At 44.2% G+C, this 17,937-nt stretch overlaps 1 long non-coding RNA gene across 3 annotated transcripts in view; it reads right to left on the bottom strand.

The window, feature by feature from the left end:
• Nucleotides 1-15,653, bottom strand: part of LOC115010147 (uncharacterized) — a 34,004-nt gene extending 18,351 nt beyond the window's left edge. Inside the window, exons 1-3 of one of the 3 annotated variants that reach the window (XR_003832416.1) lie at nt 15,069-15,653; nt 11,425-11,452; nt 5,252-5,478 (exon numbers count right to left, since the gene is read on the bottom strand). This is a non-coding gene — a long non-coding RNA (uncharacterized LOC115010147). Of the gene's footprint in view, nt 1-5,251; nt 5,479-9,218; nt 9,340-11,424; nt 11,453-11,565; nt 12,354-15,068 lie in introns of those variants that run through there. The other 2 variants (XR_003832417.1, XR_003832418.1) reach the window with 2 other exon arrangements.
• Between the last annotated feature and the right edge of the window lie 2,284 nt (nt 15,654-17,937).

Genomic DNA, 17,937 nt, shown 5'->3' with positions numbered 1-17,937 from the left:
TAAACTCCAAAAGATATACCTCAACACACACACACACACACACACACACACACACACACACACACACACACACACACACACACACAACATATAAAAAACTCTTTAGATTTTCAACATCTTAATTTACAGGAAATCATTCCTTCTCGTGTTTCCCCCAGAAAGATCCCAATTAAGTGAACTCAGCTCGTCTCCACCACCTCACATGATTTATAACTTGTTTTCTTACATTGTACAGATTTATACCAGGAAAGATAAATGGATAAACTGTTTATTTATTGTTTACTCTCCACAACATCAAGACCAAAATTAATTGAAAATACAAAATGATATTACTCCAACAAAAGAATGATTCATATCCAATGCATCCGTCTAAGACAATACACACTTTCAAACTAAACGTGTGATTATTCGGCTATATAGCGATTTACTGTCTTGTATATGACTCAGGTAAACTCAGGTAAATCTTCCCTGGGACAAGTATCACAACGTTACACAAAAATGGACAAACCACTAAAACAGATGCTGTGAAGAAGTTACCTGAACGCATCATGTCCTGTGACAACTTTAGACGTTTAGATCTGGAAGTAAAACTGTTAAATGTTTGTTAAAGAGTTGTTGTGTGAATAAGCAGGTGATGATGTTTCACTCCCTGGAGAGAGAAAGAACTAAAGTCTCAGTTCTCCCAGGTTTATTTAATGTCAGACTAAAACCCTCCACAGAGCTTGTCCTCCTCCAGTTTTTTTCAAGTATTAATTCTCAGATTTAATAGGGATATCCCACTTGAAGAACTCATTTCTTACTCAGTCCTTCCTGTTTGGGACAGATCAATCTGGATTTGTCAGCATGCACATCTCAACCGTGTGATCTGGGCTTTCTGCACATTCTTATAAAACAACATGTTCCATCCTTTTAATGTCGTGAACGCCAACTTCTGCAAGAGTGTGAACATTTGTATGCCAGTGTTGCAAACGATCTTCTCCCAGATCTGTGTTTCTCTCCAAAATAAAACTTTAAACTTCAAACACCAACTTAAGAAAGACGCCTCAATCAGCTACATTCTGAAAATTAAACAGACAATCACAGGTTCAAATGTAAAACCAATATAAAAATAAAATAAAATGTATCTTGTCAAAGGTGCGTATTTTACTTTTGCTCATACGGAGATTTAAGATTAAGCAAAATAATTCTCTAATACATTTAATTAGTTAAACTGAACTGATTTAAGTGCTGAACGGCCGACATCAGCACCTTGTCAAATCCAAAGGACATAAACCTGCTGAGTGGCAGATTTTCAGTCCAACGGCTTAGTGAGGGAGCCAATCAGAAGTAAGTCCAGATGTGATGCGTTCACAACTGTTACAGGCCCGACACACGGAGCCAACCTCAAAGAGTCATCCCAACACATCCCAAACAAGCACCTCAAGTTACCCCGTGCATTTTATTAGAATCTAATCTGGAACTCGCTGCAAAGACGAGGATCGAGTATGTTCTGCACATGTGCTACCAAATGTAATCTGTTTCTTTGGTGCAAAGACAAACCAAAGACTAACTAAGAAACCGTTTTCATTTAATTGTGCTTGTATTGAAGATATGTTTGACAAAAAGTTGCCAAATGTTTGACAAAAGGTCTACACACCAAATTGCTGGAAAAGGCTGCAAGTACTGCCAATGGTGCCAGACTAAAGACCCTCAACAGCAACCAACGTGTATATTACAACAACCCCCCCCCCCCCCCCGACCCTAAACATGAACCCAGAGTTGAAGCAACTCCACTCTGACACTCAGCAAGAATAAAATAATCTAACAAATGAAGCGTTTGTTACACCAACACTGTAATATAATGCATCACAGTGCCGAGACATAACCATAGAAAAGTGAAATATAGCGGGCAGGTGATGTATTGCAAGATTGGATATTTTTGGCGGGAAACAATTACCAGTCCAACAACTGGACATTTGCAGCATTAAGGACTGCAGTGTGAGGGGAATCGGCCATTACTGAACAAAGGGGAAGAAGGGTTTCATCAAAATCTTAAACTCCTTCACAAGTGACTGAAACCCGTGTAGCGCTTGTGAGATGTCGTGCTCTGGCTTTATGAGGCCAAAGTTAAGTAAAGCAGTTTGCATATATCAAGAAGTCAGACCTTTACAGGGGTTACGTCTGTACGAATACACCTGATCTCACGAGAAAAGCATTCTTATTTGTACAAAGGACTAAACGTACAGAATATTAAAGGAAAGTAAGTAAAAGCATGACATTTTAACCTAAATGAATCCTGAATGAATCCTTTAGATTTGTAAGCACTTAGTCTCCTTCTACAACACAAAACTAATGCAAATAAAACAGACAATAAACACACACACACTCACTAAAAGAAACACACTCATTGTTTAGCAAATAAATGAGGGAAATTGTTCCATGATTATAATTTGTGTTTATACTTTAAATTGGTACTTTATACCGAAAGACACATTTAAGTAATCCACATGGGGTCTTCAAGCTGACGCCACACTATTAACGTTTCTCTGCTAAAACCCAAAGGATGCTGCTCTCTGCGGGATAATCTGCAAAGATACATGCATTAATAAACATTGTCTACTTTTGATGACAAGTTATAATCCCGCACATACTTTGTTTTATGTAGCTAGACTTCCCTTTTTGTCTTCAAAGCCCCTTGGTGTCAGTTTTAACCTTCATGCCATCTCCCCAAATATAGTTTAAACTGCTCGTATTAAACAAAACAGCAAGATTGTTATTGGATATTTAGCAACAGGCCGTGATTTATCACACACACGTGGAGTGACGTCAGGACACTTGAAGGTAAAATGTACTTCGTGAGACTTATGATGGTGTGAAGGGTATTAAAAAGTCCCATCAAAGCTGCGATTATTCATAAAGTATATTTAGAGCTGTTGAGTATGTAAATAATCAGACATCATGAGTCATTATGGATACTTATGATTAGATTATTAATATATCCTCCAGCACAGTGCGTCTGTATTTGGACCTGGAATCAAGTTGAAAGCGATGATTTCACGACTGTTAGATGAAGCCACAGTGTTACCACAACACCAATAGCTTAACAGTAGGATAGAAAACACACACCAAACAATTCCCACTGTTTTATGGTTGATCATTTTGAATCCCCACCATCATTATTCTGAGGAAGCGACAACACAAGCGTCACGGACGTTCAAGTGATACAAGTCAGGAGGATTAAACAATCGCCACAGAGGTGACAACACCTGACGAGCAGCGGATCATTTCAATTATATACCAAAGAGCTCGTGGACAAAATAGCAAATGTTTCAAGAAATACAAAACACACACACAAGCTGGTTTTCATAAGAAAAACCTTTTTTACAACAAAAAGAAAAATCACTTTTTTTTTATGATTGTTGCAAATAAATGAGAGCTGTGAGGACTCAACTTTATTTACCCAGATTTTTGGTTTTATTTTTTGAGATCTGTCCGAGAATTAAGACACAACCTCACAGCATTGGAAAATGACATTTGGACATTTAGCAGCGACATTTCTTCTGGAGTCAGAGTGCGTGTTGAACACACTGGATAATAAACAGAGCTCAGAGCTCAAGCTGTCAACAGCGTTCATTGGATCTACTTTCTACTGAAGATATAGTCCCAGAGACAACTGTTCACCGAGTGTCTTGTGTCTGAATCTAATCCAAAATAATGTACCCTGACTTTAGCCATGATCATTTACTGAACACAGAGAAATTACCCAAACTTGCTGTCATGCAACTTTATATTTACAGCAGGCCAAATATATAAAAACTACTCCAGTGTTTTAATACACACATACACACACTTACTAAAACATCTATTGCATCAATTATGTTGCTTTTAATGCAAGATTGTCAAACCAACTGACATTACCACGTGGTGTATTAGAAGCAGGGGCTTAGGATGAGCACTTGGATGAAATGTCATGCCAAGAAATGTCTCCAACAGTCTCCAAAGACAGCAGGTCAGGGCGAGCCCATTGACCTTCCCAGCCAACATAACGTTTATACAGCAACATGATCATATTTGCCATGAATGTATATTCTGTCTCACTCTTTCATTTACACCGGAAATGGATCATTACTGCGATAATAAAACCTAGAATACACACATGTTTGGCCTGCATTGCTGCACGAGGTCACGGCGCGTTTCCCCTCTGCGCGTAAGGTTTATTTAAAGGGCAAATAAATCTAAGGTTACGTCGAGGTGTCGTCTGAACTGTGACGATATGATGACTCACACTGAGAGGTGACATAGCAGATATTTTGGAGGAGACTTTACAGCTCCTGGTGCCAAAAAACAAAAGGTATAAAGTAGACACAGGGGGAGTTACGGTCAGTCATATGCTACATGCACGCTCACTCCTCATCCAATATCATCATTACGCATTTATAATCACTGGATAACTTTGCCCATCACATAGTTTTACATCCAACACTGACACTGAACACACACACACACACACACACACACACACACACACACACACACACGGAGGGGGATAGGATGGAATCTTAATAATGTGAACGGGGACCCAACACAAAAAAAGATCTCTTAAATTGAATGACTGATTCTAGATCTACCAATTAACTGTAGGCTTGTGTGCGGGTTTCTGACACATTATGAGATATTATAATAACATGTATATATATATTCATATGATGCCTAAAATAGTTATTTTGACGTTACAGGACAACAGCAAAGTACGACTCAAAATTCGACTCGCCGGGGTCATCTCATATATCACAACAAAATAAAATCCGGATTAGGAATATTATACTGATATGACATATGATATATATATATATATATATATATATATATATATATATATATATATATATATATATATATATATATATATATATATCATAGGAATATTACAAGGCTTTTATTATTGAGGTAATTTACACGCTGCTACTTTTACGCATCGTCTTTTTATGCGTTTGACAAAATATACTAGCCTCAAACCATCATAAGAACAAAACACATCTACTTTTGAGACAGTAATTAAACATATAGCCGACACAACACTTCTTGGCAAGTATAATTGAAAGGCCTACAGTGAGGTGGAATAAGAAGAGAAAGAAGAGAAAGGAAACCAGCATCAGAAGTGTGCGAAGACACAACTCCTGTCATAACGAGCCTCACGCAAAATGCAATTTAAAGGGTGATTTGGGTTTGACGTCATACTCATCCTCTAACACATCTCAGGACGTGCAATTACCTTTCTCGGGGTGAGGAAGAGGGGACGACAAGCAGCAGGAGGAGGAGGAAGGTGGGTCTCTCTCTCTCTCCCTCCCTTTCTCTCTGTGCTCCTTGGTGAAAAGCCTCCAATACGCGTGTCCCCCTTTTTTCCCCGGAGCACAGCTGGAGGCTCCCACAGCAGAGGCAGGGTCCACCCGGGCACCTCACCACCATCTTTGCTCTTGTTTTTGTTGCCATTGTTCTCTCCTGCAAGGCAGAAAGACAAGACAAGCATGGTGAGATTTAACCGTCTATAAAGTTCACCTGCGGACGTGCGTACAGGCCTACACGGACAGGACAGAGGTGTGATGCACATGGTGGTCTGGAGAGAGGTGGGGAAACTTTACTATATCTCTTTTATGGATATCAGACTGCACCACATAGCCACAAACGTAATCTATTGCTGAGAAGTCTCCGTTTGTACACCCTTACGAGATGCAGGGGTGAGTTTACCTCCAGTCACACCCCCACCCAGAGAACATAGAACCCGTATCCTACACAGAAATGTGACTTTTGTCATTATACGTACTAATAAGACAGAGAGAGACGCAGGGCGACTCCACAGGTCACGCTGTTTCCCTTTATAGAAAATAACGTCATCTGTTTCCAGACGGTTTTTGTTTTGCTTTGTCTTGTCAGAGTTCATTTATGACATGTCTAACATACGTTTCAGGCCACGTAGGAAACCTGCAAGAAGGTGTTTTTCATCTTCTGAGCAGCATCATCTCGGTGCTTTGCTCACGGGTTCGGTCACATGTGACTTCAGTAAAATACAGAGACGCCTGCTGGGACATTTTTTTTTAGCAAGGTGTGTTCATGGTGCTCGCTGTACGTCGTGAACCTTTCTGACGTATCAGTTTCCTTTTCTGGTAACTCCACGTCGTCACTGAAAGATAGAGACCAGCCCATCTAAACGCTTTCATTTTCTACGTCACTTTCTGCTCCCTGACGTGCACTTTTCCCACCCTGACAATATATGTTCTTGTCATTCGTCAGGCCTGTGACTTGCAGGTGTTGCAGCGTAAAAGAGGCCTAATATTTCAAAATGCACGTAATTTATGAGTAGGCCAGACTGCACTTGGCTACTATTTGGCCCAATATTGCAAATATATTTTAGCGTGATTCATGATTATTCACACTGGTGCTCCCTTCAACTGGGATGTGACAGCAGAGAACAAATTGGGCATCAAGTTGCATGTGCTTTTCTTCTCGAGGCTCCTTTGAGTTGCACCTCGTTTTGTTTTTTTTACTCTGTCTTTTCAGATGAAAAATTCTTATCTCTGGCTTTTATTTTCATCGTTCTGATCCCTGTGTGTGCACACATCCCTCATAATTCACATATAGACAGATAGGGGGCCGTGGGTTTTGATGTGCTGCAGAACTTGTGAGTATATTGATCGAGTCGTAAAGCTGCAGAAATGTAAGGTTGTTTTGGTTTTGAATCTGGAGGGTCAGACTGAAAGGACGCGTGGCCGTGCTCTGTGTGCCATTTGTGGGGAACAGTGGTGGGCTATGCTTCTTGAGGTGGATCAACTTTCTATTCAAACAACTGGGAGGGAGACACGTGTGCGTTTCCACGGTGTGTGTGTGTCTGTGTGTGTTAAAGGAGAGAGAGAGAGAGAGAGAGAGAGAGAGAGAGAGAGAGAGAGAGAGAGAGAGAGAGAGAGAGAGAGAGAGAGAGAGAGAGAGAGAGAAGTTCCTTATTCCTCTCCATCTGCCAATCTGGGCTTCTCCCTAAATTATGATGGCCTTGTTGGGGAATCCCTTGCATGTGCACTTTGCTTACAGGGGAGTGTGTGTGTGTGTGTGTGTGTGTGTGTGTGTGTGTGTGTACACACTGCTCTGCTGGGGGCCACTGTCACCTGTTCAGTGTGGGACGGGGTGTGTTTGGCTGAAATGACTTAATCTTGCATGGTTCAAACTTTTGGGTCAGAGTAGTTGTTGTTTGACATGGATACCACAGAAATTTTTTTGGGTGGGGGGGGGGGGGTGATGCACGCAAGAGTTTGAGTAAAAACTTGGGTGCGACGTGGCTGCAGATCTTCGCCACAATTTCTAACAAAGAAGAAAACTGTTGACTTGAAAAAAAAATGACACACGGATAGAGCTGAAAAGCAACCATGACAAAAACGCCACTGCTCTGGCAATGACGAAAAATACAAGAGCAAATAAGGACGACAATAAAGCAAAAAGAAAATTCGAGTAGAAAAAAGGAAACATGCCCTTAAAAAATCAAAGATCGTAAAATTCCAGGAGTGGAGCCGTTTTCCGATGTCGATGTCTCGGCGCGGCGAATGCGCCCTCCGCAAATGCTTTTTGGGGTAAGGGCTTCCCAGATTAATAGTTATGAACAGCAAGCCCAGACCGCAAAAAGATTCGTGAAGGACATTTTCTGCTGCTGCTGCCGTCCGACGGAGACTCCGTGACACCCGGAGAGTCTGCTCTCTTTTCGCTTCCGTGAATTTATCTCCCATCCTGACTCGGTTGATTGTATCTCCAGCCATCGGCAACCCGAGGCGAGTTTGTCCCTCCAACACACACACACACACACACACACACACACACACACACACACACACACACACACACACACACACACATACACACACACACGGAGGGGGATAGGATGGAAGGAGAGAAAGAGAGAAAAAAGGGGGGTCTCCGGATGCCAAGGCTGCCGCTGCAACTGAGAGCTGTCCAAGGTCCTTTCGCTTTGATTCCCCACTCCTTCTCCAGTTTGAATTCTCCTCTAGCTCCCCTCTCGTCTCTTCCCTCATCCATTCCTTTCTCCTTTCTCCTCTCCCCCTTCCTCTCTCTCTGTCTGTCCCTCATATTTTCCTCTCCTCTCCTCTCTTTTTCTGTTTTTTTATTTTTTTTATCCAAACGGTCGGATGTGCAAAGCCCGTGTGATCATCGGGAGCTGTGCATCGATGCGTTTTGTTGTCAGTGTGCTCTCCCTCTCTGTATTATATTCCCTGGTCCGCGGTTGTGTCTCCGTATAGTGAAGCGCTGACTCTCTGCAGCCGCTCCAGAGCTCTGGGTGAGGAGAGAGCAAGGCTGTAAACTGCTGGCAATAAATAGAGAGCAGGGAGGGATCTTATTGGAGAAACCAAACCTCGTCATCAACCAATCGGTGTCTCGCTCATATAGGGACCCCCCTTTTTGAAAAAAATAAATAAAGGACAGGGTTAACCAAATTGTGATCTATACCAGAGAAAGTGTATATTTATATGCATTGATGGGGGATATGAGGATTTGATGCAGCTATTTGTTAATATGCATTTTCTTTTTGTTTTGTTTGCAGGGCGTCTAGCGAGGCTGCGCAACCTAACCATCGTTCAACATGGGTTATATTATGATACATAACACTGAATTATGGTGAAAATAATAATAAACCATATGTGACAGCAAGGACACGCCATTTTTACCTGATCACGTATAACGCCCACCCTTTCCTTTTCGCGACATACAATCATGAGAAATGCAAAGACACCGAGCAAAAACATAATAATGAAAATAACAGTTGCATGTCGACAAAGTGTGGGAGGCTTCGCACAGCCCTCCACATCGCATCACAACATCAGCAAGAAGCATCTGAGGCGACTCATGGTCACCTATAGAGTTCACCGGAGGGTACCACTGCAAAAACCACGCGGGGGTCTCCCAACTGCAAATACAGTCCGAAACCGCGATGCTTCAGTCATTTACAGCGATGTTAAGGTTGATCCCAAACAGAATAACAATTATATCACCACTGCGATGTACGGCAACAGTTTACAGCTTTATGAAGCAACAATGTACAACTTAACAAAACAACAACACGACGCTGAGCATCACATCAGGAGTTAAAGAGTTAATCACAACCGTAAACCTCATTCTCACACACAATCTTTAATATGTTTTTTTGGTCAAATTTAGCGAAGCAACAATGAAATAGAATAACTTACCTGTTTTATTTCCCTGCAACAGTTCTATTAGTTTTTCAGAAGCTATTGTAATATCTCACCCCCCTAAACAACCATCAACTTCCCCTCCATGCAAGTTACTGTACCGAGGTGGAGATCACGATCTGGATCCGGACCAGATCCCCCTTGTTTGTACCAGGTCTGATCCCGAACCAAATATACCCCCCCTCCCCTCCTCTTCTCCCTCCCTTCTACTCCTCCTCTTCCTCTCTCTCCATCCACACCGCCCCACTATCACTGATGAAACTCGTCTGCATTCAAGTTGGCTGCCAGCATGCCAGCAAGCAGCAGGGCTCACACTAAAAACAAGCTTTTTGATAGAAAGGAGATATTTGGGATTGAAGAGGGGAGGGGGTTTTAGGGAAATGGTTAGAGCGTTTTCCGCCCTCCTGGTAGGGGTTGTTTTTTTTTGGGTGGTCTTTTCATTTGCAACCCAGTCAGTCACGATTCTCCCCTACCGTCTGCACAGCACAGTGACTGCCTCTCCTGACGCAGCCAACGCGCACATTACTCACTTTAGCAGTCACGACTCGGGAATCCGTGTTGTTTCCACCGAAATTACACGCTCGGTATTGAATTATTGAGCCAGATCTGGCCGCTCGAGTGGGTATTGGCGCGTTTTGACCGACGACGAATTACAGAGTTGTTGTTTTTTTGTGTTTGGGGAGGTGGAGGAATGTAAGTACAATCGGGATTCTGCATGACAAAGACAGGTGGTCGATGTTATTTTTATGTGGCATGGTAGCCTCGAAGCCTGCATTTAAAATACTGGGAAAATTGGCTAATGTCGTGCACAGACTGGGATTGGGGGTGAGCGCGGTTGTTGTGTCCCAGTCGGGCTGTAGAACTGCGCAGACGCCTGCAGCCTATTTATCATATTGCCGGTCCGGGTCGCTAATTCAACACTGATATCTTATTAGAAAGGGTGATTCCTTCAAACTCTTGGAGTAGACGCGATAATAGCGACGCTCCCTTCGCCTTTCATGCGCGCCCTCCTCGTTGCTATGACGCAAAGTTATTGTGATGAGACACATAATTAAAGTTAGGAGCGTCTTGCTGAACTCAAACACAGAATATCTCAACTATTTATGCTACTTCCTCTAACATTTCTTACGCGCACTGCAAACTTTGACACTAGCTAGGCAGTTTATGTTCATTTGAACGCAAGTTGCTTCACTTCAAAAAGGCTGGGTTAGTAAAGAAATCAGACTGACGAGTTGGTCAGACACGGGAGGAAGTGACAGGGCTGACGTGAGCAAAAGAAGAGCTGATCCAGGTCGGTCCAGCTGCTGCATCCGTCTCTCTGTCTGCCTGCCTATGGCATCCAATGAGGCCGTTCAAACTATACAGGCGGGAAAAGCTCTGTTATAATATATTTTCGAGCCAAATGTCTTCCCTCAGTTTGCGCAGGAAATTCAAAGGAGGCGGGGAAGCTTCAGTATTTCTCCTCCAACGTCGCCTGAGGAAAGAGGATTCACTCAGAATAGATGCTGTTGGTTTCCAAACAGGAGTAAATAAAGCTTTTGGCTGCCAGGAATAACACACACACACACACACACACACACACACACACACACGCACACACACACTAATACAAACACACACATAGGCAAACACACCACCACCAGCAACAGCCCACTACCGCCACTTGGTGTGATTTCAGCACCATTGCTGCTGGACAGCTCCCGGGTTTCCCCATGCGGTGCGCCTGGTCTCTGCCGCAGCAACAGCTCCTTCTCTCCACTTCACTTCCGCCGCTTCTCTGTCAGTACGACTCCTCTTAAAAACAAGAAAACCGGGGGAAAGGCGTCCTCAAGCGCTCATCAGCGAAGGGTTCCCCTCGCTTTCGCGGTTAAGCAGGGAGATGGGAGGGAAAACATAAATATGTGATAGAGACTCAACAGCGCCAACAGACAAAGGGAGTTTTTGCACTTGCTTATTTACCAAAAAAAAAAACGGTGATTCCTACTCTGCAGGAAGGGTTGCTCTATGCTTCTGCTCTAACAGTCAAACATGGCTCGTAAAGCATGCCAATAAAATCCATGCCTACGACCGGGAGTCAAGTGTTTTTGCGTGCATGAGACAGAGGAGGAGGCAGCATTGTGAGAAGGGAAACAGCACAGGCAGTCGCGAGCATGCATTACTAAATACACAAAAGTACAAAGAATTAAACATGTGTCTCACTCACCGTCGTGCAGGCACGTCCTTGTTCTGAACTAGAAAAGATAAGAAACACAGAGAAAGATTGAGATTTTAGTGAAAAGCCGCAACAAGAGTCTGGAAGAAATGCAACAGATTAAGTCCTCCATTTGTTATTATGTAGGCTTACAGTGGCACGTCCAAGTTTGCTCAGGATCGCCTCCCTTTTTATACAAGTGATACCCGTCTGTCTATTTATGGCGCACGATCAAAACTATGATGCTATTTTTAGGTCTCAGTACGAAGGAGAAAAAAATTAAAAAAAACACACTGACAAAAGGCATCGCTTAGGAACGTTACGTGAAGTGCATGTAATGTCAATTAATTTTGCCTCTCCAACTCTGCACAAGAGCCCCGATTCCCCTCCGTTGCATCATTGCAGTGATTCTTTTTCTTTTTTTAGGAACCCAATGTGCCTTCAACAGCAGCACCACCTCATTCGCTTCCTTAAAACACACTTTCAGCCTCTGCAACTACAATCTGGAAGTCGTCGTCGCTGCCAATATCATGGACAATATGTGATGTCTTGTCGCCCTCTTCAGAAGCTTCTCGTCCCAGTGTCACTTCAGCAGCTAAAACTCATGAACGCAAAATAGGTCCAAATACTGATGTATGCAGATAACCCGACGCTGCCTGCCGAATTTTATTTTTTCTGTTAGTCGACAGAGCACTGTAAAATGTAGTAATTAAGCTATGCTGACGAGAAGAAGAAGAAAATAATAAATAAAAAGCCAGTTTTTTTTTTCGTTGAAGGGCTGCGTCAGTCACTAGGCATTGACGTCACGTTTAGATTCTCTCACTTTACAGCCCGTAGAGTCTGATTAAAGACACTGCCGCTCTGTGATCAGCTCTTCGCAAATGTGCCATGGAAAAAATGAGTGACAAAATAGGAAAATATTACAGGTGGATAATGTGGTGTGGACACGTGGAAATTGCAGCTTTGGAGAAGGTTATCTCCTGGTAAAAACCCTCCTCTAACGTTCGGGCATCTGGGTTTCCATCCAACCTCCCCCCCCCCCCTCCCTCTCTCCCTCTCTCTCCCTCCCTTGTCTCTATATATCCCCCCACCAAGCGTTGGTGCTGTTTTCGTCTTGGATAATTTTTATCCCCGCATCCAGTGCATTTGGCGGGCAAAACACTGTGTCTCTAAGCCGAAGGACAGGCACACACAGCGAGCTGAGCCGCTGCCTCCTTCATCTCCTGTATTCACTGGCCGTGCCCACGCACCAGACCCCGCTCACCCACGGAATAGACCCACGGGGAGCGCACACTTGTCCATGTAACGGCGCACAAACAAACCTCCCTCCACAGTATGCTCTGTCTCTCACTTCAATATCTATAACACCTTTACTGTAAGACCCTCTCCACACACCCCACGCCGTCCATCTGCACTCGTGCCGCGTGGAGATTCACGAGACTTAACGGGATGGGATGGGGTGAGCTGAGATGGATAGTGTTGGGGGTTTAGAGATGAGTATCCACTGAGTGGCAGCTACCTAAAAGTCGGCTCTGAGAAGGGAAAAGGGCTGCGCCCGTCGCATCGGTTTGTGCTATTTATATCCCTGCCTGTAGGCCAACTGTATGCCCGTGACTGCTGGCGAGAGCATGTATAGGGACAGACACACACAGCGGATTTAGCCATGTCCTCTACACTAAGAAACCCTGCATTATCACAGAATAAAAAAGAAAAAGTTTATTATCTGGATATTTTGGCATCTGATGTCTGGCTCTTTTTTCTTCTTCATAGTCGAAGTACGAAAAGATGAGTGAATAGTAGAGTATCCCATCCACCCTTCTCACACCACCACCACAAGCCACCCCACATGTACACACATACACACAATTCCCTGTAGTCCACAATCCTTCAATCAAAGAGGGAGCAGTATCAATGGGAGTTGCAGCCGAGGTTTCTCAGTGCAGTGCGCCAAGATCCCCGCGTGATGTCGACAAACTCGGCCAGAGATCCTCCTCATTCTACACCACCACTAACACCCCCCTTAACTAAAGTATGTACTCCTGACTCCTGCAAGTTGCAAGCCGCAGCAGACTTTTTCCCTCTTTGTGAAGTCTCTGTTCGTTCATCTCACAACGATAAGGAAGGGAACACGACGCAGCTCCTATTGGCTTTCCTCCCTTGAAAACAACAACACTTCTTCAGTAAGTGAAAGCCAGAGATGGACACCTGCAACCACTAAAAATACAATAATTTTAAGGATATATCATGGTTTTAAACTAGTGCAACTCCAGAGGAAAAAGTGGTTTAAGTTTCACTTATTCTTAACGTTATTCACCCTCAAAGCAATGTTTTACTGTCACTAATCAACTTTACCTGGTGGTGATATGTGTGCGCAGATTAATGTATACACTGTAGGTGCTGTCCATGGTGCTGAACAGCTCAGTCTGCCTGTCGTGTCTAACCTCCACGACCTCCCTCCTGCTACACATAGCAGCCAGTGTAATTTACACAACACACTTCACAGTCAGAGTAGTTAGAGCAGTTAGAGAACATGCACGATATGCAAATTAAGTTTCATCGCTGCCATGAAAAAGATCAAGACAACATGTAAGTATGAGGTGGCAGGCAGCACGTGCGGACTGACGCAAGTCCTCAGCGGAAAGTTGTTTGCGAGTGGAAACTTAAGGCGCCTTACCTCTAAGCTGAGCTTTGTCTATTACAAATATACACGAATGAGGGTCTCTCTCTGTCTCTCTCTCTCTCTCTCTCGCTCTCTCTCTCTCTCTCTCTCTCGCTCTCTCGCTCTCTCGCTCTCTCTCTCTCTCGCTCTCTCTCTCGCTCTCTCGCTCTCTCGCTCTCTCGCTCTCTCTCTCGCTCTCTCTGTCTCTCTCTCTCGCTCTCTCTGTCTCTCTCTCTCGCTCTCTCTCTCGCTCTCTCTCTCGCTCTCTCTGTCTCTCTGTGTCTCTCTCTCTCTCTCTCTCTCTCTCTCTCTTTCTCTCCCTCTCCCCACTTTCTCCCTCCCTCTCCCTCCCTCCCTCCCTCTCTCACGACATGGAAGAGATACAAGAACACAATTGTATTTCCACAAAGTTTCCCTCTCTCTGTATCTCTCTTACTTGTTACTAGGCATCTCAGCAGAGCAGCCAAAGCAGAGGATCCCCAACACGTGAACACTCCTACGCATTACCGCAGCCCGCTCTCTTGGAGTGTCTGCAAAATCCCCTCCGTTGTCAACATGCATGCACACACAAAACCAAAAAATCCTTCCTGAGTACAGTTTTAATTGCTGTGTTTATATCCTAATCTGATAGTAAACGCCGGTATGTCCTGCGATTAACCTAAATAAAGTCACCTTGGATGTCTCATGTGCAGCAAATATGAAAGAATGCTCATTAAGAGCTTGCGTTATATTTCTCTATAAGACAACAACTCTTATAAGCATACTGTTCACACAAACGCACACATGTATCCTCGCATAATTTAGTGGGTAACCTGACTCTGGATGGCGTTCCCCGCCACAACATTCCTGCTCGTGAGAGAGCTACTACGCTCGTCCTCAGATCAACCGGTAATCACCCCAAATATCTGCGCATGGTCCGACTGCAAACTTCCCTCACTAGTCGGCTACAGCACATTCTGGGTCGGGATTCGTACCATTTACAAAAGAAAGCACTTACCTTTTGGATTATTTTTCTCTTTTTGAACTCGTTCTTTAAGAAGGACTTTGTGCAGGTTAAGACATAAAGAGGGTTAAAAGCAGGGCAGCCTAAAGTCTCCGCTTCCTGCGTCAGGATGGAGAAAGCAGGTCAGTCCGATGTGCGTCGTCTCCCTGTTCTGTCGCAGACTCAAATATTTGGTGTTGCCATTCAGAATTCAGAAAGACAGCTCAAATGAAAGGTGGGTTGGATGGGTGGTGATGTTGGGAGGGGTGGAGGATTTGGGAGTGGAAGGGGAGAGTTAGGGGGAGTACACAGAGTTACAAATGTGAGCCAGCTGATAGAAAGAACCCGCCAAATCTGGGGGACATTACGCATTTGGGGAGGCGCGCGACACGACGCACCTCACCAGACTCTTTCTTTCTCCCTGTCTGTGTATGTGTGCGCGTGTGCGTGTGAATGACTTCCAGACAGAGACGGAAAGCATGAATGGGGCAGGAGAAGCGCGACTGAGAGTCCGCACTGTTACTGGCGCAAACACGCCAGGAAGGAATAAATCAGGCGCAATTTAAAAAGCAAGGCAAAGGCAGCTCACAACAGGGAGGGCTTTGGAAAGTGTCTTGGCGACGACACCTGCAACCACCTCTCTCTGTCTCTCTCTTTGTCTTTGTCTCTCTGTCTCTCCCTCTCTCCCCCTCTCTCTCTCTCTCTCTCTCTCTCTCTCTCTCTCTCTCTCTCTCTCTCTCTCTCTCTCTGCTGTGAAGTGTGCTATTGACCTGCATTGACGTCATTGCGTCATTAGGTTTCCCTTAGAAACACTGACTTTCAAAAATAGTATCAAATTAATTCAGCTGGCAAGGAGAGAGGGGTGGGGCTTATTACTGTGTGTGGTTGGGGCGTTTGGGGTGAAGGGGGGTGTGTGGGTAGGTATGGGTGAGGAGTGGGGGGACATCGTGTTCTCATATTTTTACACCACCCCAAATAACCCTTCACATATTCCCCGCACCACCACCACTTCCAAGCCGGCTGAGGGGGATGGCTGGATCAGGCACATCGGTGCTCAACAACAGTCCCACCGGGAACAATAGAAACATATGTTTGTCTCTTTTTGTCTCTAAAAATACCTCCATGTTGAAAACCTCTTCCCCGTTTGACCTACAGCTCAGAGCACCACGCAGACAGACAGAGAAGCAGACAGACAGAGAAGCAGACAGACAGAGAAGCAGACAGACAGAGAAGCAGACAGACAGAGAAGCAGACAGAACAGACAGAGAAGCAGACAGACAGAGAAGCAGACAGACAGAGAAGCAGACAGACAGAGAAGCAGACAGACAGAGAAGCAGACAGACAGAGAAGCAGACAGACAGAGAAGCAGACAGACAGAGAAGCAGACAGACAGAAGCAGACAGACAGAGAAGCAGATAGACAGAGAAGCAGACAGACAGTGAAGCAGACAGACAGAGAAGCAGACAGACAGAGAAGCAGACAGACAGAGAAGCAGACAGACAGAGAAGCAGACAGACAGTGAAGCAGACAGACAGAGAAGCAGACAGACAGTGAAACAGATAGACAGAGAAGCAGACAGACAGTGAAGCAGACAGACAGAGAAGCAGACAGACAGAGAAGCAGACAGACAGAGAAGCAGACAGACAGTGAAACAGATAGACAGAAAAGCAGACAGACAGATGAAGCAGACAGACAGAGAAGCAGACAGACAGAGAAGCAGACAGACAGTGAAGCAGACAGACAGAGAAGCAGACAGACAGTGAAACAGATAGACAGAGAAGCAGACAGACAGTGAAGCAGACAGACAGAGAAGCAGACAGACAGAGAAGCAGACAGACAGAGAAGCAGACAGACAGAGAAGCAGACAGACAGAGAAGCAGACAGACAGAGAAGCAGACAGACAGAGAAGCAGATATACAGAGAAGCAGACAGACAGAGAAACAGATAGACAGAGAAGCAGACAGACAGTGAAGCAGACAGACAGAGAAGCAGACAGACAGAGAAGCAGACAGACAGAGAAGCAGACAGACAGAGAAGCAGACAGACAGAGAAGCAGATATACAGAGAAGCAGACAGACAGAGAAACAGATAGACAGTGAAGCAGACAGACAGTGAAGCAGATAGACAGAGAAGCAGACAGACAGAGAAGCAGACAGACAGAGAAGCAGACAGACAGTGAAGCAGATATACAGAGAAGCAGACAGACAGAGAAACAGATAGACAGAGAAGCAGACAGACAGTGAAGCAGACAGACAGTGAAGCAGATAGACAGAGAAGCAGACAGACAGAGAAGCAGACAGACAGAAAGTGTAATTCTACAGGTTGTTGGGACGCTGGGTTCTTCAGGGATTCGCAGGATAGCAGACCTGAAATGACCCCACACAAAAAAAACCTTGGATTCCTACAAACACTAAATCAATATACAGAACTCAGCTTTTTTTCTTGGTTTAAATAAATGTTATCACTGCTGCTTTTGGAGCTTGTTTCACAGTCTAAATGGTTAAATGATCTAATCCTCAGAGGACTGGACTAACATGGAAAGTAATGTTAAAACCAAAGTTCAGTGTGGTGAATAAGGGTTCGTCTACGGGAGCTGTCCGTGGTGCTTAATGTCACTAAAGCTGGAAACCGTTTATATTGTTATGTTAAACTCTAAATCTATTATACACAATTTTTTACTAATTTATCGAATGTACTTTTTAAAAAACTCTTCTGAAGTGTGGCCTCCATTAAATATTGTTAATGGTATTCATTTGGACAGGCTTGTGACTCATCGGCAGTAAAATATCGTGACTGATTATTGATAAGGGGCTGATGAAGCAAGTGGCAATACACTCAGCAGAATCACAACATAACTGTTATTTACATGTCTTATTCACAAGGT

The sequence above is a fragment of the Cottoperca gobio genome, chromosome 6, assembly GCF_900634415.1.
Source record: "Cottoperca gobio chromosome 6, fCotGob3.1, whole genome shotgun sequence".
Lineage (NCBI taxonomy): Eukaryota > Metazoa > Chordata > Actinopteri > Perciformes > Bovichtidae > Cottoperca > Cottoperca gobio.
This window is presented reverse-complemented; position numbering and strand designations above follow the sequence as displayed.